Source organism: Phalacrocorax aristotelis, chromosome 2 (genome assembly GCF_949628215.1).
Source record: "Phalacrocorax aristotelis chromosome 2, bGulAri2.1, whole genome shotgun sequence".
In the NCBI taxonomy this organism is placed as follows: domain Eukaryota; kingdom Metazoa; phylum Chordata; class Aves; order Suliformes; family Phalacrocoracidae; genus Phalacrocorax; species Phalacrocorax aristotelis.
In genome coordinates, this window is record NC_134277.1 from 1,545,491 (window position 1) to 1,569,745 (window position 24,255).

Genomic DNA, 24,255 nt, shown 5'->3' on the forward strand with positions numbered 1-24,255 from the left:
CCTAAGCCGCCCCCAGGCGCCGTCGTGAAGGCAGCGAGCCGGCCCTCAAGCGCACTGGATTCCCCCTCGGCGCAGGGGCCCGTAGCAGTAGCGCGGGGAAGGGGCGGTGTGTCCAGAAGCCCGTGCGCAAGGAGAGGCTTTGGTCAGGGTCGATCGACGGTAATGACGGTCGCTGTTTCTTCTTTCCCTCTCCCAGAGACCGTGCTGAGGACGTGGTTGTCTGTCCTTCCCCCGGGGATGCCGTTGACTGCGGCCGTCTCAGGCTTGCGTGGCTTCTCTCTGCCCGGCTTTGCCATCCTCGCAGCGCGGGGGCGAAAAGGGACACACAGAGCCCTTCCCGGCTGCGCGCAGGAGCTGCCTCGGCTGAAGCTGGAGACGCCAACGAAAGGTAAAGAAGAAGAAACTGAAGGCGCTCTGGCTGCCAGCTGCCTTCCTGCTGCAGGCAAGAGAGAGCCTGTCCCTGCAGGTGAGGGAGGAAGGATCCCCCTTCATAGTCCGCAGCGGGCCAGGCCACCAACGTGCACAGCAGGGTCTGTACGCGTAACCCGGAGGTTGGTACGGGCGTGTAGTGCACGAGCGAGCTAGGCTACGTGCCTAGGAAGCCTCATCTCGTAAGAGCGGTAAGACACCCATGTGTCCTCTTTAGGTGGAGGACAGCCTAGAGTCTGGAGCTGCAGAAGAGGCAGGGAGGAGAGGAGGGGAAAGAAGCATCTGAACGGCTAAATTGCGCCAGCAGCGCTGAGAGCGAGAGTAGCAGTGAGTCCTGGGCCACTGGGGCCCCGTTGCCTCTCTTGTGCGTCCTGGGCCCTCCCTGTCTCTCCCCCGGCCCCCTCTCTTTCCTTACCTGCTGCAAAATTTTTTTTTTTTTTTTTTTTGTGCCCTCCCCCCCCCGCACCTTTTTTCCCCATCTCGCTCTGAGTGGCTCCCTGCCTCCCCGTCTTTTCAGTCCTCCCTCTCTCTGTCCTGTAGCCTGTTGCTACTTTTTCTTTCTCTGCCTCTCTCTGCCTGGCTCTCGCTTCGTTTTTTTTTTCATTCCTCCTGCTCTGTCCTGTAGCCTGTCGGTATTTTGTCTTTCTCTGGCTCTCTTGGTCTGACTCCTTGTGTTATCAAAAAACATGGTAAAATCGGAAACAACTCCTCAACACCAATTTAGTATTGAAGAGCAGGCATTCTTTATTCACGGCGCCAGACGCACGGGGGATCGCTCCTCCTGGCGTGCGTACCTCACACACCTTTCCCGTACAATTTGTAGATCAATGTTTTACGTATTCATACATATTCATTATTGTCCTGTCTACTGATTGGTACAAACTTGCTCGTTCCGTATGTAATTTACTGCGCAGGCTCGGTGGTGGTCTGTGAGTCGGTGGTCGTGATCTCCCCCTGCCAGAATTGCCTTTTACCTTCTTGGCTCTTAATCTTGGCAGTCTTGGCTAGTTTTCTCAGTCCGCTACACGAAACCGCGTTTTGTCATCCTTTTCTGACAGAAGCGCGTTGTCTGTTGTTCTGTTGACATTAACGATCGCCGAGTGACTAAAATGCAGATCAACAGATGCGCTGATTCGTACACTCCATGTTCCCGTAATGTAACACCGTCTCTGGTTGGTTGATTTCATCACTTTGGTTACACCTGTTCCTGTTGCTCAGTTTCTTCTTTTTTGGCTTTGTTTGATTCTCTCTGTGATTCTGTTTTTCTCTGCCTCGCTTGTCCCAGCTCCCCGTCCCTCACTTTTAATGCCTGTTACCCTTCACCAGCTCACTCTCCCTTGGTTCCCATCCCCGTTTCTGAATTCCTCCTGCTTTGCCGCGTAGCCCGTGACTTTTTTCTTAATCTCTCTCTGTCTGCCTCAACGCTCCCCCCGCGCTTTTTAATTCGTCTTCTCTGCTCTGTACCCTGCTACTGTTCTTGCCTGTCTGAGTTCTTCTCTGTCCAGCTCCCTTTCCCTATTCATGAATTCCTGTTCTTCCTGCACCCACCGCTGTTCCCTGTGATCTCCATCTCTCTCTGTCCAGCTTCCTGTCCCTAGGTTTTAATTCCTGCCTCTGCCCGCTGTAGCCCGTCTAGATGTTTCTCTCGGCCTCTCTCTCTGTCCCGCTCCCTCTCTCTGTGTTCTAACTCCATGTTCTCTGTCACGTAGACACGTGCTATTTGTTTGTCCTCATCTCTCTCTGTCCAGCTCCTTGCTGCTATGTTTTATTTCTTCCCTCTCTGTCTGTCTTTGTAGCCCATTGGCGTTGTTTGGTTTTTTTTTTCACTTGTTTCTTCATTTGTCTCTGTCTGCCTCCCAGTCCCTGATCTTTAATTCCTCCTTCCCTGTTAGGCCGCTGTTCCTTTTTTCCATTCTACATTGTGTTCTCTTTGGTCTCCTGTTGTTATTCATCGATTCCCTCCTCGCCGCCCTGTGGCTTGTCCCCATTTTATTGTTGCCTCTCTCTCCCTCTCTCTGGCTTCTTGCCCCTGTTTTTAAAATTCCTCCCTCTCTTCTCTCTTCCCTGTTGGCCGTGTGATCTTCAGCCTTTCTCCATCTCTTTCTGCCCAGCTCTCTGTGTCTATTCATTAATTCTTCCCTCTCTGCCCTGTAGCCTGTAGCTTTTGTCCTTTCTCCATCTTGCCGTCTCTGGCTTCCCCATGACCCTATTTTAGAATTGTTTCTCTCTTCTTTCTGTACGCATTGCGATTCCTTTTGCTCCCCATCTCCCTTTGTTTTGGTGTTTTTTGTTGTTGTTGTTTTTCCTGGCTCCCTGTCCCTAATTGTTAATTCTCTGCCTTCTCATGCTCTGTACCACGTAGCCCCATGGTTTGTTTTGTGGTGTTCCCTCCCCGGCCCCTTCCCTCTGTTGCTGGCTGTCTCGGCTCCCTGTCCCCGTGGCTTCATTCTTCCCTTTCTGCCCTGTTCTTGTCGCTTATCTTGTCTGTCTCCATTGTGCTCGGTCCAGCTTCCTGCCCCTATTCTTCTTTCCTCCCTCGCTGTTGTGCTGCCTGCCCCAGGTTCTTTGTGCGTCTCCAGCCTGCTCCTCATCCTTCTTTGTTGGTCTGTGTCCTGCTCTTCCCTCTTTCTGCTGCCTCTCTTCCCCTCTCTCTGCTGCTTTTATCTCCACCTCCATCAGGCTCCCTGTCCTTCTCCGGACGTCCTGTTCCCTGCCTCGTGCCTTCTCACTACACGCACACACGCCCCCCTGCCCCCGTCCAACCGGATGCCGCTCTTCTCTTCTCTCCTCCTACTGTCCTGTGCCCGCCCTGGGCACCGCTATCTTCCTCCTTTTCTTGCTTCTCGTCCTCATCTGCCTGCCCTTGGGCTCCTCCTCATCGGCCCACCCTCTGGCCCCTCCCCCTCCTCCTCAGCCCACCCTCGTGCCTGCCCTGGGGCCCTCTATCTTCCTCCTCCTCGGGCCCCTCCTCCTCCTCCTCTGCCTGCCCTCGGGCCCCTGCTGCTCCTCCACCTCTTCCTCTTTGGTCTGCCCTCGGGCCCCTGCTCGTTCTCCTCCTCCTCCTCCTCTGGCCCTCCCTTTGGTCTGACCTCTGCAGTGTGATAGAGCAGAGCTGAGTAGAGCACACTAAGGCAGCAGGTCCCTGTGCAGGGTTAAAGGGAAGATGCAACTGAAGGGTATTTGAGGAGCATTTCAGGTGAGCTGGGTCGCAGTGAGGAGGAGCATGGGGCTGGTGACTTCTTGCAAGGAGAGCGGTGATTTTGTGTCTTACGGTATCTCTAGGGGCTGCAAGTGATGACAACTGTCTAAGTCTGGAAGGGGCACAGAGCAGCTGAGCGGAACCCCGGGCTACATGTGAGGTGGGGATGATATGGGAAAGGTCCGTGTTGACTGATGTGTTGCTGAATGACAGCACTGTTTGTTGTCTGTGGGTTGGGAGTTTGGGTTTTTTTTTCTGATAATGAAGAGGCACCTGGCAACTGCAGGATTGATCTAGTGGGCTGCTGGTGTTTTTCTTGTTGAGGATGGATTGAGTGTCCCGGCCCTCTAAAAGCAGTGGTGGCCTTTTCTGGACTTGCTGTAGAGTAAGGAGGGGAATGCTGTGGGACGTGTCTGTGATGTGATGCTGATTGACAGCACTCTCCAGCCTTTTTTTCGTTGTGTGTGGGGTTTTTTTTTGGACGACGAAGAGGCACCTGGGAACTGCAGGACAAATCCAGTGGTCTGACTGTGCTCTTCCTTCTTGAGGATGGATTGAGCTTCCTGGCCCTCTGAAAGCTAAGTTGAGGCAGGGGTGCTGGGGAAGGGGTCGGGGTAGGGTGGGGACAAGGTTGGCCACGGCAGGAAGGGGTTTTAAAGGTAGCCTAGGGGTGAGGGCTGTCCAGGAAGCAGTTCCCTTTGGGCAGGTAAGGGGAGCGAGTTCCTCTTCAGCATGGTGCGAGTTTGTGCTGGGCAGGGCTGTTCGGGGCTGCGTGTGTTGTGTAGTTTGTGTGGTGTGTGTTCGGCGTCTTAGACCTTTCTCAGGTCACGATGTTCTCTTTACTCTCAGGAGCACAGCACTATCCCTAGGGGCTGGCAAGGTTCTAATTGTGGGGCCGGCGTCCTTCGGGTGCTTCTTTTTTTGCATTACAGTTTAAAGTGTGGATCGCTCTGTTGTTTGAGGAGTTTCTGGGCAGTTGTCGTCTGCGGCATCGTTCCCAGATGCGTGAACAGCTCTGCCCTGTTGCTGTCCGTTATCAAGGAGCGTAATTTCTTCCCTGCATTCTTACGTTCTTAGGTCTTGTAGCCGGGCTTCTTGTGCACCCTTCGTCTCAGTGTTGAGAGGAACTTCTTGTCACAGGCCCTGACGCTCTTCTAATCTTTTTGGATCACGTTAGGGCCTCCTTGCGTCACTGTCAGGGTTCCGCAGGTCTTGTTGCCGGACGAGCTCTTCCGTCCAGTTGTCTCTGTGTTTGCCGAGAGCGTTCTTTTGTCTCGGAGGTGCGCAGTTTGTAGTGTTTCTCATAGCGTTGGTGTGTGCGTTTTGTGAGTTTGGCTCGGAGCCGCCTTGCTGGCCGTGTAGAGTTGGGTAGGTGGCACAGCGATGAGAGGTTAGGGTTCATCTGTTGCTATGCTAAGGCTGTTGGGGGAAAGGTTGTACCGTCATCTCGGGTTGAGTGGCCCTCCTCAGCGGGCGAGGACTGTAATCACCGTGACATTTTGTGGGCTCGGAGGCCGTGACCGTAGCTATCTGGGAGAGGCAGCTAGAGTTCAGCTGAGCAGATTACATCTGCAGGGTGTTCAAGCTTGTATGTGCATAGGGCTTCATGTTTGATGTCATATGTTTGTTTTAATGGCAGGTTATAGTCGGTCTTTAGGAACAGTTAAGGTACTGCTGTGCAACCAGGCGACTTGTTCGGTGTTGGTTTTGGAGATGTCGAGGGACGAGTCGTGCAGGGCAACAGAGGGGAACTGAGGGGACCAATGTAAGCGGGTGAGTTGGTGCGTGGTGTATATAGAGGGAAGATGTGACCGATACCTCTATGACTCTGTTGCTCCTTGCGTTTCTTTTGTTTTGGGTTTGAAGTAGCGTAGCAATGAGCAAAGCGTGATCGGGGCACCGGAGGCAAGTCGAGCAAGGCAAGTGGTGATTGGTGGGCTGAAGTAGCAGTTCTTTTCTGAGGTGTTGTGTTGCTGGTGAAGTTATAAGCAACGCCTGTCGTTTGGGTGTTACGGACGGCGGGCGAGCTGAACACGGCACCTGGAAGTGACGTAGGCCGTGTGGGAGGCTGTCAAGGGAAAGGAGTGCAAGATGGGGATCGGTGTGGGCAGGCTGTGGCATCAGGCAGCATCTCAGGAGGTGCCTTTTCACTTGGCTTTTTGCAGGTTCCGCATGCCTATGAGAGGTCTGAGAAGGTGGGGCAGCGGCCAGCATCTAAGATCAGAGAATGCTGTGGTCCATTGTTGAGCTCTTCAGTTTTGTAGGTAACATGTGGGCCGTCTTTGGAATGGCGTGTGAGCTTGGTAGTAATGAGGAAGTCGCGGGGCGGTGATTTCTCACGAGCGTGACGGTAGTTTACTGTGTGTTGATACATTTGGTGCCACAAGCGATGACGGAAACGGGGGGTGATGCTGGAATCTGTGCAGAGCAGGTGAGCTGATGGGCATGTTTGTTTTGATGAGGGGGGTGCTCTGGAAGAGATCTGTGTCGACCCGTGTGATACTTATTGCTGGCTCTGGGTTTTTTTCTTTTTTTACATGATGAAGAGGCACCTGGCCACTGCAAGAATATCCTGGTTAGCTGGTGTGTTTCTTGTTGTGAAAGGATTCATAATCTGACCCATCTGAAAGCCCCACAGTGTAACTTTGGTTAGAAAGAGATTTTGAAAAATTGAGATATTTCTTATTCAGTGAGGTTGCATTCTATGAACTTGCCATCAGAGTGCATCTTAGAGACAATGTCTTTGTCAGTAGAACTCATCAGCACAAGACTTGCAAAGTATTGCTTTTTTTTTTAAGATAAAAAAATCAATGGTCCTTGCGGAGATCCAAGCACAGCACATACTCCAAATGTTGATGGCATTGGTAGTGCTTGGGTTCTCAGTTGTAACAGTCGAGATACCATAAAAATACGGTTCCCCTGTATGCTTCAGTACAGCCAAACGCATTAGCATATCTGCCGGTCCTTCTTGGTAGCCCTATGTATTGCAACACTGGGGATTTGATTTGTGTGGTTTTTTGTTGTGGTATTATTTTTTTCCCCAAAAAAGTAAAACTGTATCGGGGATCTCTTCACTCACTGATTCTTCTATCATAAATGAAAGTTTAAAAAAAGCTAACATTGTCTGATTTACGACGTGACTTGCGCTGTTTCAGCTGTAACTGCCAAGCAGATGTATAGTACGATTTATTAGGTGTACTTAAGCAGGTAGGTATTTGTTGTAAATGTTTAGTGAGGGGCGACTGAATGTTGTGGGGGGGGTTTTTTCCTGCCGGTATTTTGAGGGAGTGCTCTTAAGTATTTTATTTCAGTCTCGCTTTCGATGCGCATTTCCCTGGCAGTTCAGCAGCATCTCTTGGGCAGGGCAGCTGGGCGGATGTCCCTCTCGACTCTGTAACACGCCAAAACCCCCCAGTCACGTTGCTGCTGTGTATTTTGGAGATAGATAATGGAATGGTGCGCGTGAACGGCTGTGCGAGTTAAATGAACGCAGAAGGAAAATGAAAAGCTTTTATAGCGTAGACGTTCATATTGGATGTGCATAAACACGCGCCCGCCTTCTCAGCACAAAGTGAATTACTGAGATTTATTCTTAATTTTTTACGTTACTCTTTCAAGTTTGACACACTTCACTTCAGGCTTCATTGAGCCAGGCAGCTAGACTTGCGGCGGCAGGGCGAGGGCTGTAGCTGCTGCAGTGGATCTGTAAGCGGAGGTTCTGGTTACGGTACAACTTTGCCCCGCAGCCTCATGGGGTTATCTCCCCGCAGCGGTGCCATAAGGAAGGGATGAGACATTTTCCAACACCAGCCAGAGCGGTCAGTGTTACGCGAAGAATCTGTTCAAAATAGTATCGGTTAGTCTTAATACTGTTTTCAAGTGTTCCAATCACTCTAGCTTTTAAAGGATGTGTTGCGTTTTGACATGACCCGTTTACCTAGAATCTTGCTGTGGCTCAATTTCCTTCCTATCCCTTATGCTGACTGAGTTCCTCCATTTTCTTCTGTGCTATTTTATTAACGTGCTGAAATATAGTTTGGGATTTCTGTTTTTCAGATGTCTTCTAAGTGTCTCGTGATGCTCAAGAGATGCCCCCCGGCCCGGGTTTGCCTGCCTGTCATTAAGCGTGGTGAAGGTAAGGGGCCATCCCTCTGCCTGGAGGCTCCTGGCTCTGTCTCCAGCGGGTGCCCTGCAGGTGCGGCCGCGAGGGCTGCCTGGTGGGGAGAGTTGGGGCCCCCAGGGACCGGGGCTGTTTGTCGCCCCGGGGAGCCCGTCCCAGCGTGGGAACAGAGCGGGAGCATGGCCGAGCAGAGCCCGAGAGAGACGTGACACGGTCCTCTGGCACGCTCCTGCTTTGCCGTGGGGTGGCCACCAGCCTGCAGACAGGGGCTGGGGGGGCTGCCCCACCTTTTAGATTTTAGCAGAGCTCCCCTTTTTTTGGGGGGGGTGGGTGTGTGTACCTTTGCAAATGACACTATTAATGAGCTGCAGGTTGGAGCAGATTCCCTTGTTTAGTGCCCTTCTTGGGGGTGAATCACAGAATCTCAGGTTGGAAGGGACCTCAGGGATCACCTAGTCCAACCTTACTATAATAAAATAGGGGGAGTCCTGGGGGGGTGATGATGTCATGCGGGCACCCCAGTGTCACTGGGGGAGCAGATAATGCATCAGAGGAGCAGGTCAGTGTGTGTGTGGGTCATCTAGGGGTTCCCCCCCTCAAAAAGGGGGGTTGCAGCCCAAAAATGCCTGAAAATTCAGGGGGCTATTAAGAAAAATATTTTAAGAAGCCAATGTGGGTGTGAGGCACTGAATTAGAGAAAACCTTTTATTTTATATATATTGAAAAGTATTATTACTTTATAGATGTATAAAGGGATTTTAGGATAGAAAGAATTCTACATTGAGATACAGTATTTTAAAATACAAAAGTAACTCGCCTGTCTACATATATTTAAAACAAAAAATAAAGGAGTTTAAAATGAAGAAAAAGGATTTATGAAGGAATTCAAAATAGAAGGAAGTCTGCCTAGAGTGAGCATCTACACTTACTGTGTGTTACATAGTCTAAGTAGATGTCTAATCTAAATAGAGATTATATATAGTGAAATAAATAAGTCTAAATACATGTAATTGTAAGTAGATGTCTAAATAGAGAAGTTGAAAAAGATGAAAGTGTCAGAAAAGTATAAGTAAGCAGATAGCTATTCTAAATAGGTGTTCTATATATGTATTGATATGTAAGTCTAAACAGGTATGTGTAAATAGCTATTCTGTGTAAGTGTAAATATAGCTAAGTCTAAACATATCTAAATAGATGTGTGTAAAATATATGTATTCCATAAGCATATGGATGTGTAAGTAGACACATAACTGTAAATGTCTATGCTATATAAGGTTTTTAAAATGCAAAGAAACCCTATTTATACACAGGATTTATAAATTTGACAACCCCCCCTCCCAACTCCCCCCATCAATTGAAGATACAAATGTGCTTTCAAATGCTGCCCCTCTCGCCTTCTCCTTTTCCTATCCCAGTGTGGGCCTGATTCCCCCAAATGGGGATTTTCCCCTATGGGGCCGCATATGCAGAGTGGGAGCTGCTGCCAGGGTACAAAAGAACCCCAAACCTTTTGCGTCTGGGTCTGCAGTGGTGGGGGGTGGTGGAACCAAAGCAAAGAGAAAAAACTAAACAAAAACCCAAACAGTTTTGGGGGAAAGAAAACTGGAAGAGTCAACTCCAGGTGGATTTGTGCAGCTGGAAAGAAAGAAAATGGCTGGGGGGTATGAAAGGGGGAAGGGGCTCTTAAGATGCAAAACCAGAAGTTAACTGTTCTATCTCTGAATGCTTATCCAGCTGAAAGTTAATTGTTGCGGAATGCTTATCTAGCCGCTGTGTAAAATAATTAGCAAGGAGGCCTGGAATCCACTTGCGAAGGACAAATTCCTGATAAGGATAGAAAATTGTCTAAAGAACCAGCTAAAACAGGTAAAACAGTAGTTTGGACAAGCGTCAAGAGATAACTGAGTCTGCGCAAAACCAAAAGGTTACTAGCGGTGATGAAGAGGAGCCAACAGCCTTCATCTTTACTACCCCCGATCACCACCACGAGGAGGCACTGTGCAAGCTTAGTTGGGAAAGATTTATGGAAACTACTTTTTTGGCTAATTTTAATACGACGTGGGGAAAGGTCATGCATATCTATAGGCGTATTGGGAAATTGTATGTATCTGTAATGCTTTACTATAGAAATGGAAGACAAACTATCACACAGGTGTGCATGACTTTGGTGGGACTACCCCCCGTGCTGCCCAGCGCTGAATAAACATACCTACTTCACAATCTTACAGATTGTGGAGTCCGCTTTCCGCACATCAGGTAGGTGGGCTGGGGAGTGACGAAACAAACACACACCACAAAAAAACCCTAAAAAAACCTCCAAATGAAGAAACCCATGGACCAGCCACTCTCATCCACAAAACATAAACTGAAAATCACCAATTTTTGTGGTTCAAAAACACCACCCCCCCCCCCCCACTTTATACAATATTTTTTAAGAACAACCCCAATTTTTATATTATGGGAAAAAAAAAAGGACCCAAAACACAAATCCCCAAGAAACCCAGCAAAATGGAAAACAACACAACCTTAAGATAACAAAAAAAAAAAAAACCCAAAGCAATAATTGACCAACACAACCCTATTAAAAAAAACCACCATGAAAATCCTAATTTGGGGATTACTAGGTGTGAAACACCTGCATTTGGAAGGGCATTTCTGGGGCTTGTCTAGAATGGATTTTCTGCAGTGCGTCAGTTATCTGGAGCGGATCATCTGCTGCAGGTTATCCCAGGTGAGTTGCCTGTTGTGGATTATCCTGGGGGGACTCCCTGGTGTCAGTCATCCCCATGCACATTCCCCATGGCATGTCTGCCCAGACATGCCCCTGTCCAGCAGTGTCTGTCTCCTCCCCCGCCCTCCCTCTGCATGTGTCTGTGCCCTCCCTTCCACTGAAATGGGCCTCCTGCATGAGGTTTTCTCCTGTGTGGGTTTTTTCTTGGTGACATGCCCTCACTTACCCTGCTCTCCTGTTGTGTGCTCGCTGAAGCCTTGTGCTTATGCAGGATGAGCAGAGCAGGGTCCTGGCAGTGCAGAGGCGAGGTGCTGACAAGCCAATGAAGCCCAAGGCTCAGCAGTGTACAACTCCTTTGCAGGTCAGCCACTGGCATCTGGTCTGCCTGGCTGCCCTGTGCCCTGACACACAGCTGCCCCCATCACCCCAAGCAGCCTGCCTTCAGAAGGGCAGCTGTTTTCCCCTGATTTTACTCCTTTAGGTTTGACACTTTGGGCTTCATTGAGTAAGCATGATGTGCAGCAGCAGCAGTGAAAGAGCTGTAGCTGTGGTGGTGAAGCGGTAAGCATAGATTCTTGTTACGCTATAGCATTGCCCTGCAGTCTCATAGGGTTATCTCCCTGCACCAGTGCCGTAAGGAAGGGATGAGGCTTTTTCTAACACCAGCAAGAATGTTTAGTGCAGTACCATTTTGATCAGATTTTTAGTATAAATAGCTGTTAATAGTGTTTTTAAGTGTTCTACTCACTTAAGCTGTAAAGGATATGTTGTGTTTCAAGCTGATCCATTTACTTAGAAACCTCCTTTGACTGAACTGATATACTATGCCTTAGGCTGACAACAGTTTGTATTTTCATCTGCTCCAATTTTTTTAATATGGTGACATATAGTTAGATTTTTGTTTTTCCAACATCTTGATGAAAGCATCTCGGTATGCTCAGTAAATACGTCCCCACCCATGCTTGCTTCCTGTTACTTGGGGCACACTAATGTCAACTATGTGTGGGGGAAATGATGCAGCAGAGGAGCAGGTGAGGGGGGATGGTGCGTGAAGGATTTTAGATGGTGGTCAGTGTAGGGCCACAGTGGAAGAATCACAAGCTGAACACAGCTGTGAGAACGCAACCTCGAAGGGGGGAAGCAGGAGGATTGTCATTGCACAATATGTTGTTGCAACCCCAGAACCGCCGTTAGCTGGCAGAGCACGTACCCGGCAGGTCTTGTTGCATGTGCCGGCCATGCGTGCGGCAACGTCTAGGCAGTACTTTTGCCTTGAATCTGCTGAGGGTATAAAAAGGGGCGGCTCAAAGCAGAGGGGGGGGGAAGACAGAGCACACTCTGGGAACCACAGGGGACACCCTGAAGGTGCCACGCCTACCTCCCTTCTCCACGATGACCTTGCTCGCGGTCACCCTCCTGCTCGGCGGTGTCTTGGGCATAGTCGGGTTGGTCAGACTCTGATGAGGAGAAAACAATATGCTAGTAACTGCTTCTGCAAGGCTCTAACAGAGCAATAAATACTGTTGTGCTTTTGAAATATCATGTGTTGGGTGAATTTTGTGCATAGGAATCCTGCTAACCTGTTACAGATGGGGGTGTAATGGGGGGTTCCTCCCCAAAGAGTCGCGGGGGATTAAATATTATAAACTATAAGTATGGGTGTGTGGCATTGCAATAAAGGAAAAGGTTTTTTTCCCTATTTTGAATTCCTTCCTCTATATAGAGTTTAAAATGCACAAAAAAAATTTTTTATGTCTATACAAGTTTTTTATATTTTAAGAGCCTGTACATGTTTCTACTTGGAATATAAAAATTTTAAAGTTCTTTGTAATATACAGTAGGTAAAAGGTTTTTTTAAAGTTTTTTCTTTATTTATAAGTTAATATTGGTTTTCAAAATATATAAGAAGTCGTCTGCCTGGATAAAGCTATCTGAATTTAGTGTGTGTTCTATAATAAGCCTACCGCAGGGTCACAGGTTGGAAGGTTCTCAGGGATCACCTAGTCCAACCCTTCTGTTAGATATTCTATGTAATCTAAATAAAGATAATAAAATCAGTGCAAACAGGTATAGAGATAAGTAGATATCTCAGTCTAAATAGAGAAGTGTAAAATTAGTGTCAATATATGTAAGTTTAAACAGATAGCTAATCTAAACAGAAGTTCTGATAAAAGTGTTGATTGGTATGTCTAAATAGATGCATAAATATTCTATAGATGTATATAGATATAGTCACAATAGATAATATCTGTTTACACTAAGTTATAAAACATCTATGTACTCCCTAAATATACATATATTTAAGTAGATACTTCAGTGTAAATATCTCTGCTATATAGGGTTTTTAGAACACTAAGAAAAACACTATTTATAGAATGGTTTCAGAAGCTCAAACCCCCCCTTCATACGTACTGAAGTTATAAAAGCGCTTTCTAAAGCTGCCCCTTATCCCTTTTCCTTTTCCTCTCCAAGTCAGGGCCCATCCTCCCAGTTGGTGACTTGCTCCTGCAGGGCTGTGCTTGCAGAGCGAGAGCTGCTGCCACAGCACTAATACACCCCCAAATCCCCGATTCTGGTCCACCTACCTCTCTGGTGCCCCAAAAGTTGTTGCTCTTTTGCCAATTCTGCCCTGTACGCTTCACCTCTTTGTTTCTTGTTCCGGCTCTTTCCTCTGTCCTTCCTATTTATTCTTTTTCCTCTGTCACGCTGCTTTTGGGTGCTGACCCTGGTAGCCAGCCCACTGCAACCATATCTGACACACGTGAAGGGACGAGGCTTCGCTGCCTCCTGCGCATTCCCAGATGCGTTTGCAGCCCCTGGGCTTTGGGGTGAGTGGCTGCAGCTGGGTCCAAGGGAGAAGATGATGTGCTGTTGGATGCAGCCGGTGAGTCCGAGGACAGGGCTGGCCCTGCTGTGCCAAGGGGCTCTAGCTGGGGAGAGGGCTGCCTGGACACTCCTGCCTGCAGGAGCTGGCTGAGGAGTGAAAGGAAGGGTGTTCCACAGGCAGGTGCCTCCAGCAAGGAACAGCATGTCATTGAACAAGGAAGGATCCATCCCGGCCAGAGCATGCCACCAGCACAAGGTAACAGGATATCAGCAGCTCTGTTGGCTATGTGTGTTGGCTCCCGTGTGTCCAGGAAACATGGTCGGAATGGAGTGTCAGGGCACCCGCCTCCTGCTCCGGGAGGGGCATGGTTTGGGCAGCCAGCACTGTGGAGGGGGAAGGGGCAGAGGGAGAGAGAGAAACCTCAGGGCTGTGAAGGTGTCCTGCCCACAACAGGAGCTGCAGTGAGTCGCACGGCTCCTCCCATGCATCTGGGCCTATCCCTGCTATGCTTTTCCCGGTGTCTGTCTGCTTCCTTGCCTGTCCCTGCCTCTGTCTCCTTCTCAGGCTGCACAGCTCACCAAAGCTTTTTGGTCTTCTGCCAACACTGCCCTGCACCCCATCACCTTCTATGTGTCCTTTCTATACCTCTCCTTTTCTGGCTCCACACCTGCTATTATTTCTTTCTTCCCTATTACTTGTAAAAATTGCATTTCTAGGTCTGCCTCTACCCAGCAACCTATCTCCATTTCAGTGACTCCCTCTGCTCTGCCCCGGCTTGCTCTTCCTACGCCCTTTCTCTGTGGCCATCTCTGTCTCCCTCTCTTGATATTTAACTTCTACCCACATGGCCAGAACCCCGTTGATTTTTACATTTGGGCTGTCTGTCTACGTTCAGTTCCGCATCCACGTTTTTTTCTTCCTGCCTGTCCTCAACTAAATCACTTTTTCAATTTTGTTTGTCTTCATTGATTTAGTTTGCGGACCCTATTTCTTACTTTTTCCTGTCTGACCCTTACTCCATTGCTTTTAAAATTCGCTTTCTAGGTTTAGTTTTACGAAGCTGCCAATCCCTAATTTTAAGGGTTATTTGTTGGTCGTGCACCCCATTGCTTTTAAAATATTTTATCAAGGTGACTTTTTTTTATAGAGTTAATAAGGTTGGAAAAGGCCTGTGATATCATTGAGTCCAATCATCAACCCAACACTACCGTGCCTCCTAAAGCACGTCCTAAAGTGCCACATACACGCATCTTTTGAATGCCTCCAGGGAGGGCAACTGCCCCACCTCTCTGGACAGCCTGTTCCAATACCTGACGACTCTTCGGGTAAAGAAATTTTTCCTAATACCCTATCTGATCATTCCCTGATGGAACTCGACACCATTTCCTCTTGTCCAATCGCTAGCTCTTTGGGAAAAGGAACCTACACCCAGTTTACTACAACCTCCTCTGAGCCTCCTCTTCTGCAGACTTAAACAACCCCAGTTCCCTCAGCCGCTCTTCATAAGACTTGTTTTCCAGACCCTTCCCCAAGCTTTGTTGCCCTTCTCTGGACATACTCCAACTACTCACTGTCCTTTTTGTACTGAAGGGCCCGAAAGGGAACACGATACTCAAGGTGCGGCCTCACCAGTGCCAAGTCAGGGGTACAATCACTTCCCTACTCCTGCTGGCCACGCTATTTCTGATACAAGGCAGGACCCCATCGGCCTCCTTGCCAACCCAGGCAGACCACCGCCTCACGTTCAGCCGGCTGTCAAACGGCACCCCCGGGTCCTTCTCTGCCGCACAGTTTTCCAGCCGCTCTTCCCCAAGCCTGTAGCATTGCATAGGGTCGTTGTGACCCGAGCACAGGACCCGGCACTCAGCCTTGTTAATTCTCATAGAGTTGACGTCAGGCCATGGGTCCAGCCTGTCCAGATCCCTCTGCAGAGCCTTTCTGCCCTCAAGCAGATGAACACTCCCGGCCAGCTTGGTATCATCTGCAAACTTACTGAAGGCACACTGTCCCCTCATTCAGATCATTGATATAGACATGGAACAAGACTAGTCCTAAAGTTGACCCCTGGGGAACAGCGCTCATGACCAGCCACAAATTTGGTTTAACCTCTGTCACCACTACTCTTTGGGCTCAGCCATCCAGCTAGTTTTGTACTCAAAGAGTACACCTGTCCGAGCTAGGAACCACCAGCTTCTCCAGGAGAATGCTGTGGGAGACAGTGTCAAAGGCTTTACTGAAGTACAGGTAGCTAACATCCACGGCCCTTCCCTCATCCACTAGGTGGGTCACCTGGTCATAGAAGGAGACTGGGTTGGTCAGGCAGAACCTGCGGTGTCTGGGCCTGATCCCCTGGTCATCCTGTACATGCCTGGTGAGCACACTGAAGGTGAACCATTACTACCCTGGTGATAAACAGCCAGTCTACTAGAGACTGAGGCCAAGAAGGCATCAAGTACCTCAGTCTAGTCCTCAGTGGCAGCATTCCCCACCCCGGCCCCCAGTAGAGGCTTGAGATTCTCTTTGGCTCTCTTTCTGTTAGCATAGATGTAAAAGCATGTTCTGTCATCTCTAACAACAGTGGCCAGTTGAGTTCTAGCTGGGCTTTTGCCTTCCTGGTTTGCTGTCCGATTGGCATAACAAGCTCTGTGTTCTGTTCCTGACTTGCCTACCCATTCTTCAAAAGCAGTAAACTCTCCTTCCCCCTCCCCCGCCGCCCCGAGCCACCGCAAAAGCTCTCTGTTCAGCCAGGCCTGTCATCCTCCTGCCCGTTTGTCTTACTGCACACAGGGACAACCTGGTTCTGCACCTTCCAGATTTCCTTCTTCAACGTCCAGCCTTCCAGGACCCCTTAGCCCTTCAGGACTTCCTCCCAAGGAACCCTTTCAACCAGTGTCCCGAAGAGTCCAAAGCCTGCCCTCCGCAAGTCCACAGTATAGGTTTTGCCAGCCCCCCTTTCTTATTTTGCCAGGCGTCAGGAATTCTATCAGGGTGCAGTCGCTAGGCACAAAATGCCTTCCAACCCCCACATCTCCCACCAGTCCTTCTGTTTCTAAAGAGCAGGTCAGTCGAGGCACCTCCCCAGTAGGCTCATTTACCAGCTGCATCAGGAAGTTACCTTCCACGTGCTCCATGAACCTCCTAGACAATTTCCTCTGCTGCGTTTTCTTTCCAGCAGACATCTGGTAAGTTCAAGTGCTCCATGAGAATAAGGGGTAGCAACTGGGAGAGTTCTGCCAGCTGCCTGTAGAATTCTTCAGCTACTTCTTCATTGCAGTCAGGTGGTCTACAGCAGACCCCCAGCTGGATATCTGCCTCGTTGGCCTTTCCCCTCATCCTTACCCATAAGTCATCAACCTCATCCTCCCAATCATTGAGCCCTCTACAACCAAAACACTACCTAACATACAGAGCCACCCCACCACATCTCCTTCCTTGCCTAACCCTTCGTAAGAGATTAGAGCCATCCATCGCAGCACTCGAATTGTATGAGGCATCCCACTGCATCTGGTGAGAAACTGTACTAGGAGCAGCTAAAGTCACTTGGTTTATTAAGCCTAGAGACAGGGAGACCTCATCTCCGTCTGCAGCTTCCTCACAAGGGGTGGAGGAGGCGCAGGTGCCGATCATTTTTCTCCAGTGACCAATAATAGGACCTGAGGGAACGGCAGGAGGACGGTCCAGGGGAGGTTTAGGGTGGGTATTGGGAAAAGTTTTTTCACTCAGAGGGCCACGGAACAGGCTCCCCAGGGAAGCAGGCACAGCGCCAAGCCTGACAATAATCAAGTAGCACTAGGGCAACACCATCAGAGGCATGGGGTGAATTTGGGGTTGTCCTGTGCAGGGAAAGGAGTTGGACTCTAATCCTCGTGGGTCCCTTCTGACCCAGAACGTTCTACGATTCTGCAATGTCTGCAACAGCAAGAAAATCAAAGCTATCCCGCTGCACAACAGCTTCTATCTCCTGCCTTACGGCATCTATGCTGCGTGCATCGGGGTAGACCTGCTCAAGGTGGGATATTGATTTCACCCTCGAGCTCAGCATGCTGCCCCTAGGCTCTTCTTTAGCGAGCCTGGCTATATCACTTCCCCTCCAAGTCTCCCTTAAAGCCGCCTCCCCGAGCCCTGCAAATTCCCAAGGAAGAATGCTTTTCCCCCTTTGAGATAGCTGAACTCCTTATTCAATCCCTTTTAATTTTTTTCCAGTGGTACCCTAACCACCCTTGCGTTTATTGTGTTCTTTTTGTGTACTATTATCACCTTTACTGTGGTCATTTGTTCATTTTCAGCTCTTTCCTTAGCACCATCGCTTTTAAAATTTTATGTCTGTGTTTTATTTCTATTACTATTTTTTAGTTGTTATTGTCTCTTAATCCCTTGGCTTTTAAACTTTCCTACTTTTGTCTCGTTCACCGGTGTTACTTCTCAATTATTTTTCATAGCGCTCTCGCTTTTTACATTTCCTTTTCACGTCTGTTTTGGGTCACTGTCCTTATTGCATAAGATTGTCTTTATTTCCTAATACGCACTGCTGGCTAGGCTTTCTTTCTACAGCAACCTCAGTTCTCTTTGCTGTCTTTGCAAAATTATTTCTCATCTCTCTTTAGCGCCCTCGCTTTTTCCATTTCCTTTCTACCTCCCTTCTATGTTACCGTCTCTATTTTAATTTTAATTTTTTCTTTTATTTCCCTATAAGTCCTTCCTTTTTAAATGTTATTTATAAGTTAACTCTCATTCCTTTGGAAGTTTTAAAAAAGTTATTTCTTCTATTTCACTAATGACCTTGCTTTTTCCACTTACTTTCTACATTTCCATTTTACTTGACCGTTGCTATTTTTAATTTTTTTCCTCATTTCTTGAATCGTATTTTCCTCTAAAATTTTGTACAATTTTATCTAGTGTCTTTATGTTTTAGTTATTTCTTGTCCTTAGTAGCAGTACCTTTGCTTTTATAATATTTTTCTATTTTCCATCCCCATTATTAATAGTTTGCTCTAGGTTTCCCTAATCCCTGTCACTTTTTAGATTTCTTCCTTTAGCCCGTTTCCTGTGCTTATTTTGCTCTGTTTTCTTTCAAGTATGTGTCTTCCCTTAACACCATCACTTCACCAGTTTTCTTCATCCATCTGTTTGCTGTCCCTATGTGTTAAATTTTATCTTTATTTCCATAATCCCCCTTGCTTTTTAAACCTTTTCTATGCCAATTTTTTCTCCCTTTGCTGTCTTTTAAAAATTATTTCTTCTCTTCCCTTAGCATCACAGCTTTTAAAATTTGCTGTCTCTTTTAGATGGCTGTCGCTATCTATTTTTGCCCTTCCTTTTCCTAATCTCTTGCTTCCTAAATGTTCTGTCTACTTTTATTCCCTTTGCTGTTTCTCAGAATTATTTCTTGTCTTTCATTAGTACCGCTGCATTTTAACTTTCTTTCCGCTCCCGTTTCAGTTTCCTGTCCGTCTTTTCATTTTTCTCTTTGTTTTTCTAACCGCCCGCACTTGATTTTTTTTTTTCCCTACATCTCCAAGTCACTTGGCCTTTGGTGTTTTATGTTTTTCCCTATTTCTTTACTATCAGTTTTTAACTCCTCTGCCTAATGTTATCCATTGGCTGTATTAACACTTGAATCATTTCTTGTCTTTTGTTAGTGTCACAGCTTTTAAAATGTCTTCTTTTACCTCATAGGCCTTTTACCTCACCGTCTTAGACGTTCCCCAGCAGCACATTGTTGTCGCAATCGCACCTCTCCAAGACATCTGTTCCCAAAGAAGAGCAATCTTTTTCTTTTCTATGCCATCTAGGATGCCTCCCGAGACCTTCTCTGTGCTCCACAGCATTTTGGTAGCATTTACTCTCCTTTTCAATCTCTTATCCCGCGAGCCTTTCGTGACCCCTCCGCTCCCAGTCACCGTGTGTCCAGAGAGCCCCTTTTCATCCCACAACCCTGTTTTAGCTCAGTAGCGGACTTTGGTCTTCCCTTGTTATCTCTGAACCCAGTCGTTGGGTTTGCTTGTGCTTCGGAGCACTCTTAGCATACCGTCTGCTGACTACGGTACCTCCAGCCGGTCCCCAGCTCCTGAGGAGATCTGTAATCTGGTCACACCCCTCCAGACTGTATCCTCGTTTCCCAGAGCATTCTTTTGTCCCTGCGCCTCATCCAGGACCCCTCAGGGCACCGCAACACCTACTGGCCCCTTTGAGGTCGCATTCTGCGCGCTTTTAGCTTTGCCGTGGCACTCACACCCCTCTCTCACCATCTGAAGATTTCCTGAGTCTGTATATGCTGCGCACAGCAGTCATTCTGTCCTTTCTTCCTTCTGTTTGTGCCTCTATTTGTTCCCTGGCTTTCTCATGTTGCGTTTACTGAACTCAGATGCCCTCTGGATGTAATTGTCACATCCCCAAATACTTTTCTGTCTCTCTGCCTTCCTCAGGACATCTTCTATCCTAGTCACAGTCCTTTCCTAGACTCTCCTCAGGCTCCAGCTCCAAGGCTGCTTTGGTGTCTTGGACTCCTCTGCTCCGTTTGCTGAGTTCCCACAAGACATCCCCTCATAGAGATAGCCCAGGACCCTGTTCTAGCTCAGAAGGGCACTTTTCACCCCTCTTTACCCTCCAGCTCTATTCCTGAGTCGGCATCTGTTACCCCGATCACTTTTTTCTTTCCTCAATTCTTTGCCGCCCCCCGTTCCAGCTCCCCCGAGAATATCTGTTAGTTTGGTGAATTCCCTTTTGAGCTTCCTGCATTCTCACCACTGCTTTAGTTTCTCTGGTCCATTAGAAACTATTCCTATCCCTGTGACAACGCCTCTTGTTCTGCCAGAACCTTTCCTAAAGCCATCTTTGTACTCCGCAGTAATTAATTTGTTTTCTGTCTTATAGTATGTTTCTCTTTGGTATCTGGTACCCCAAAAATGTCTACGGGTGGCTCTGATCTTCTCTTGAGATTATTGGAGAATCAATAGCCTGGATCTATTTTTAGCAACACACGTCTCAATGAGTTTTTATTGCACTTCCCCATTTATTCTTTATTTAGCTGCTTATATGCTCATTAGGACACTTCATATAACTTTTGATACCATTCCTGTATTTCCCTTTTGTAATTTTTGTCCTTTGAGACTGCTACCAGTCTCTTAAGGAAATCAGAGTGTCAAAATTACTCTGAATTATCAGTGATTTATAGAAAATAATTTCATTTGAACCAGAGATTTAATTCACTTTGCCATTCAGTCATATCTAGACTATAGCTCTGCTAGTATGTAGATAGTATGTGTGGTTTTGCTAGAAATGAACCATAATTGTATAACTCTTCTGTTTTACAGAAAAGTAAAACATACAACTAATGGTCATAATAGTGCTATTATAATCCAGGAGCTGCTCTTCTATATAAATTAGTAAGACATGGTTTTTCCCTGTATACATCCCAGGAAAATGAAGTTTAATTTCTTACCTGGCCACAGTGCTGATGCAATACATGTAGGTGAAGAAAAACAAATAGTAGTACAACTAAGAACCACTCTTTTTGTCTTCTTCCATACTGTTAAAATAAAGCACTTGAGAAAACTCCCTGCTGTTCCTTCAGCTGCCTTTATACCCTGTGGTGGTTCACCCCTCCCCTTTCCCAGGTGATTGTGGGAAGGGTGGTGGGCAGGGCCCAGGGTATATGAGCCACAGCCTCTGGTGAGGGAGCTCCCTTCCCTCCTGGGTTTCTCCAGTGTGGGTGCTTTGGTGTTCCTGTACTTAATTGTAAGTTTTGAGCTGTTTGAATATTTTTAGATAGGTATGTTTTGACATTTAAAGAAATGCAGATGCTTGTGAGAGGTAAGGCTTTTAGAACTCAATAAGGGTTGGTGGCATTTAAATTTGAAAGATCATTTGTGTCTAAACTTATATGTTTTTCCTTATCTAATACTGCATTGGAGGTTCAGGTGTGGTAAGATGGCTTGATAGTATGTTGTTCTGTTATTATTTTCTTTTTAGCTTTGAGTATGTTTCTTTTTATTATTGGAATTCTCAACTTTATTGAATCTTAAAATTATTTTCATAAACTCTCTTGTGTAATCTAGAAGGTGTTGACATTAACTGTTAAGGGTATTGATAAGATGTGGTAGGGGTTAGGGTGAGTGTTCTGTATGCATTTATGTATGGGAATTTATATATGCTGTTTCTTTAAGAAAAGAAGAGCAATACAAGTGTATAGTTAATATCAATAGACTTCTGTAAAACCCTGTGTAGGCTTGTGCAGAGCCAATAGCCAAAAGCAATGGGAAAGGTCAGTAACTTTAGTAGTATTTTGTAGATGTTAAGAAGATGACTGTAGCTGGCAGCTAGAGTGCTAGCTGAGAGTACATGCTAACGGTCTTCAGGTTTGTACGTGTATAGGGTGTAATGCTTGAGTTAACGTATGTCCTTTAATGGCAGGTGGTAGTTGGGCTCTACGTGGTATTCCTACATAGGAGCAAGACCTATGGATCGTTTAAGCTATTGCTGTGCATCCAGGTGACTTCTACCATGTCCTTTTTTTCCAGAGGCAGAGGAGGAGTTGTTCAGGGTGACATAGGAAAGCCGGGGAAATGCTGTAAGAAGGTAGGCCACTGTGTGGTATATAGAAGGAAGATGTGACTGACGGCTGAATGACTCTGCAGTGTGTTTTGGGGGGGTTAGAAGGCAGTAAGGAATGAGCCAAGTGTGAGCTGGACACAGGAGGGGAGTTGAGCTAGGTGATTGGTGTGCTGAAGTAGCGGTTCTTTCTGAGGTGTTGTGTTGATAGCGAAGGTAAAAGTGACCTCTGTTACTTGTGTGTTACAGATGATGGGTGAGCCTCAAAGTGGCAGCTGGAACTGACAGAGGCTGGGCAGGCAAGCTGTCAAAGAAAAGATGTGTGAGAATGGGATTCGGCGTGGGTAGGTTGCTGTTCTGGGTAATATCGTAGCATGTATCTTCTTAAGTTTTTGCACATGTTCCATGTAGGCTTTGCAGGAGAGACAGTGTGGTGATGAGACTTCAGAGAAGGCTATGGTGAGCGGTGACGGGTGGGCTGAAGTGTAGCGATTCGTCCTGAGGTGTCGCGTTGCAGGCGGTTGTGAGCAACATGCGTTTGGCTCTTGCAGGTGGTGGGCGAGCCTCAAGATGGCAACCGGATCTGATGGAGGCCAGGCAGGTGAGCTGCCGAGGAAAAGGTGCGTGTCTGAGAAGGGGGGGTTTGTGCGGGTATCCTGAGACTCCCGCAGCACCTGAGCTGGTCCTTTTTTGCTTGGGTTCTTGCAGGTGCCGCACGCAGGCTTCAGAGGGGAGACGCCGCATGCCGACGAGAGGTCCGAGGGGTGAGGGGCTTGAAGGCCGGGCTGTTGCTTGAGAGCAAGGTGTCGTACGGCCACTCAATTGAAGCATTTGTCTCTGGCTTTGCAGTTTGTGCGCCGGCTGCCTTTGGGCCTGGATGCGCGTTTGAGGTGAGCTGGGTCGCAGAGGGGAGGGGCGTGGGGCTGGTGTGGTTCATTCTTCCTTTTTTGGCGGAGCGACGGTAACTTTGTGTATCCTGTGGTATCTCTAGGGGCCGCAGGGGATGGCATTCGTCCTCGTCCGGAATGGGCACGGAGCAGCCGGGTGCGCGTGAGGTGGGGGACATTGCGGGGGTAGGTCCTTGTTGAGTGATGGGATGCTGACTGACAGGGCGGTGTGTGTATTTTTGTTGTTTTTGTTTAGATGATGAAAAGGCACCTGGCACTTGGAGGACCGATGCAGTGGGCTGCCTGTGCGCTTGTTCTTCTGAAGGATGGGTGGACCGGGACTCTGGGCCCCTTGAAAGCTAAGTTGAGGCAACGGTGCTGAGGAAGGGGTTGGGGGAGGGAGGGGTTTTAAGGATGGTGCAGCGGAGCGGGCTGTCTGGGAAGCAGTCCCCTTTGAGAGCAGGGAAAAGGAGCAGGTTCCTCTTCAATGTGACAGGAACGTGTGCCGGGCAGGGCGGTTCCAGGCTGTGTGCGTTATTGTGCAGTGTGTGTGTTTGGTGTTGGGTGTCTCTGACCTTCCTCGGGTCTCGGTTGCTCTCTTTGTTCCGTAGGATCGAGGCAGGTGCCTCGGCAGCGTTAGTAGGGCCCGGCGAGGCCCTAGTCGTGGGCTCGGCGCCCATCGGGCGCCTCTCTTTTGGCGTCGCAAGCTTCAGGCGTGGATCGGTCTGGCGTCTCGGATGGTTCTGGCCGGTGGTCTTGTGCCGCACCGTTCCCGGCCGCGTGAGCGGCTCTGCTCGCTAGCTGTTGCTTTTAGGGACTGGCACTTCTTCCTTGCATCTTCAGGGGCTGAGGTCTTGAAGGCGGGCTGCTTGCGCATCCATCTTCTCAGTTTTGAGAGGAAGCGCTTGTCCCCGCCCACAAAGGTCTCGTCGTTTTCTGGCGTGGCGCTAGGAGCACGCTAGGGTTCTGCGCGTGCTCTTACCGGATGGAGGTTTTCTGTACATGCGTCGTTGCTCTCACCGAGCGACTTGGCTTGTTTTTTGCGGCGCGTTGTTGTTGGCATTCTGTGTAGGGTTCATCTGTGGTTGTGGTGTCTTGGCTTGGAGCCGCCCTGCCCGGGGGTGTCGAGTCAGGGCAAGGTGGCACAGGAGCGATGAGAGGCTATGGCTTATGTGTCAAAGTGCCTTGCTGCTTTGGGGGAAAAGATGTATGGCCCTTTTAGATTGAGCGGCCGTTGTCAGTGGGTGAGAAAAAGAATTCCCACGGTGTTTTGTGGCCTCCCAGGGGATGACGGTAGCTGTCTGGGAGAGGGAGCTCCTGCTTCAGCGGAGCAAAGAGCATCTCAAGGGCGTTCCGGCTTGGATGTGGGTCGGGCGTAATGCTTGGTTTACGGTGTTTAGATGGCAGAGTAGGCCTAGCTGGGCTCTCGATGGGCTTGCTACCTGGGAACAAGGCCTGTGGAATGGCTAAGCTATTGCTGTTCATTGAGGGGACTTGTTTGATATTTTTGCA

The 24,255-nt window shown here is 48.3% G+C and overlaps 1 long non-coding RNA gene across 1 annotated transcript; it reads left to right on the forward strand.

Moving 5' to 3' along the window:
* Window positions 1–22,308, forward strand: LOC142052281 (uncharacterized). Its single transcript, XR_012658790.1, has 6 exons — window positions 1–530; window positions 647–756; window positions 7,685–11,040; window positions 21,826–21,883; window positions 22,106–22,162; window positions 22,277–22,308. It is a non-coding gene; the product is annotated as an uncharacterized LOC142052281 (long non-coding RNA).
* Window positions 22,309–24,255: the final 1,947 nt, after the last annotated feature.